The sequence below is a fragment of the Schistocerca serialis genome, chromosome 4, assembly GCF_023864345.2.
Source record: "Schistocerca serialis cubense isolate TAMUIC-IGC-003099 chromosome 4, iqSchSeri2.2, whole genome shotgun sequence".
Classification (NCBI taxonomy): Eukaryota; Metazoa; Arthropoda; class Insecta; order Orthoptera; family Acrididae; genus Schistocerca; species Schistocerca serialis.
This window is the reverse complement of record NC_064641.1, coordinates 936,880,848-936,883,753: the sequence shown is the minus strand read 5'-3', so window position 1 is coordinate 936,883,753 and position 2,906 is coordinate 936,880,848. Positions and strand designations below refer to the sequence as shown.

General features: G+C 43.7%; 1 pseudogene; it reads left to right on the top strand.

Moving 5' to 3' along the window:
* The first annotated feature begins 1,777 nt into the window (after positions 1–1,777).
* Positions 1,778–1,878, top strand: LOC126476739 (U6 spliceosomal RNA; annotated as a pseudogene).
* The last annotated feature ends 1,028 nt before the right edge of the window (positions 1,879–2,906 follow it).

The following is a 2,906-nucleotide window of genomic DNA, read 5'->3' as shown; positions in this document are numbered from 1 at the left end:
ACAAGCTTCGGGGAATTGAGCCTCTCCCAGCGGCTTGGGCGACCTCCTCTCGGTACTCTCTTCGTGAGGAGATCATTTTAGCTGGGTTGCGTTTCAGGCACGTATGACCTTCGTTTGTGTTTTGTTTCATGCCGCAAAAACAAATGTCAGTATCACAATCAGCTGCCACATCGCCTATTCCTACAATCAAGCTGATTTGCATCAGCTCTATCTCGTTACAAAACACACATCTGCACCGACACACGTCATCTGAAAATATTACGTTGACTTTACAGAAGATAACTGCAGCTTCTAAAACAACCACAGCCAGTGTGTGATTCTAGAATATGTCGTGTAAAAATTTCACTAGTTATTCTCCATGAGTGTGATTCACATTGTAGTTCCCCACAGATACTGGTAATCTACCGTTATATATAGTTACCAAAATCAATTTGTCACAACACCCTCCAGTGAATGCCACAACACTGTCTAGAAAGCAGTCCAGTATGCTAATATTGACATAGTAGTACTTAATTCTCGGACTGTAATCCTTTGGCAGCACTTCGCATTCCGTAATTTTCACACAAGTCGAGTCTAGTCACAATTGCAGTTGATCCACTTCCCATAACGTGTCGAAGAGATAGGTTTGACCAAAGTCGCCATGAAATATTCATGTTACATACGCATAAGATTTGGCACAAAGCAGGTCAGAAAACGCTATCCAGCTTCAAAGTATCAGGAAAGGGAACAAACATCACGAACTACCATTTCTTCCACATGGCAGCAGTGACCATTCAGGTTTAGAATTTGAAAGCGGTTAATAAGTATCCGTTCTAGTTTTGCACTACAGTATCTATCTAACTGTGTGACAACTGATCAGCATTATCACTGCCAAACAACTACAGTTACCAACACACAACCTAACCTGCTTCCTCAATTCATATAGTCCCTGAATACGGTTTTTCTCGTGATCATTCATGCATCTACATCACAGTATAATACTAATGTCGAGTAAAGCTGTCCTATGTACCCATGGATCAGTCACAGCTCTAACTCTGGCTACTGTGCTGAAAGTGGCGCAATGTCCACCGTAAATAATATCTCAGACAACTCTGCAAAACCATCCATGCCTGATATGGCACTACACTGGTGTGTTTCAAAGTGTACTATACGAATGCTGTAGTTGATCGTTTATGTGGCGATTATGTCTCTTCTCGCAATTAAGATTCTCTTCTATTCTGGTGGAGATACATCAAGTACACCACATGTAAATTCTTGAGTATCAGATAAAAAGTGCCCTACATAGAACACCACATATTCTCTGCTCAAAGACTGAATCGTACAGTATCGTTTACAAAGTACCATTGCTATAGTAATGAAATTTGTGTTAGATTTTGAACACTTTCTAAACTGGTGCATAATTTTGCAGAGCCATCAGTAATGCTGACACAAACCACAAACAGATTCATTCATTTCGCATACTGGAGACATGTGTTTAGTAGGCATGCCTATGACACTAAGGTGCAGATGTGAGCACTATGCCAACGTTGGTGCTGCCACCCATTGGCAGCTCTGTGAAACTGCAGCTACTCTGGGCGGATGCTGAGAGTATGCTACACTACTATCTAAGTTTTGCGTCACCACTTACTAACAATCATATTTCACAGTAGTTGATTGACAGATTAGCGCTTGGTAAGTCTTGTGCCCTTTGTCACGGCACAGCAAAGCTAAGCCCGAGTCGAGACATGTTTGAAGCGATATGATATCGACAGATGCAGCTTCTCAGTGTCCCTGGCATGTACTTGCTTCGGCAGTACGTATACTAAAATTCAAAGGATACAGAGAAGATTAGCATGGCCCCTATCGGAGGCGCAAAATCTTGAACCATTCCACATTGTTTTCGCAACGTCACTCTCTGACGTTAAGATGTCTGAGGATATAACTAGGTGATGAGAGACAAGTTTTGCTTCATATTTCCACTCATTTGTGACTACCTACGCCCTACATTTACGCAGGTCTCGTCTACTTACCTTTATTCACAATGTATCATGACAATACTGCCAGCCAACCTTTCACTCACCACAGTGTGCATTACGAACTCGTACTCTAATGGCAAGACAGGAAGCGCTACAAAACCGCAGTTACACTGTGCGCACCGACACAGCTACTCGTCACTGGCTGCACCGAGCTGTGTGGGGGCAGTCGTTCCGGGGGTTATCGCTCAACAGATTTGATTTTTCGGGTGGTGGAGAGGCGTACACAGTGCGTTTGTGGTAAGGAGGTGTACAAAACAGGTTTCGGTAGTGTTGATAGAGCATTATATTGAATAGGTTCTCCTATTATTTGTCTTCATGTAGGGGACTGGTGTCAGCTGACAGGTAACCATAGTACTGATTTTAAGAATTATTCGACATAGACATGAACACATACGACTGAGGAATACTGGGTGAGCCAATTTATTTGTTATAGGATGGGGGAAGAAGCCCACTTCGAATCAGCTGTATCGTCTTGAGTACTGTTGGAGTGGAAGTGTACCTGAGGGCTATTTTTATGTGGTGTGTAGTGTTTCTTCATATGGATATTGGGGTGTGGTTTGTTGGGGAAGGGGGTTGTGGTGTTGCGTGAGGTAGTTTGTGTGTATTTTTGTTTGTTTGTTTGTGGTTTTATGAGTCTGTATGCACTGCTTTCTGGGCGGGAAGGCGTGCCGGTCCCTGGCACGAATCCTCCCGGCAGATTAGTATCGAGGTCCGGTGTGCCGGCCAGTCTGTGGATGGTTTTTAAGGCGGTTTCCATCTGCCTCGGCGAATGTGGCCTGGTTCCGCTTATTCCGATTCAGTTACACTGTGTCGGTGATCGCTGCGCAAACACTGTCTCCACGTACGCGTACACCACAATTACTCTACCACGTAAACATTGGGATTACACTC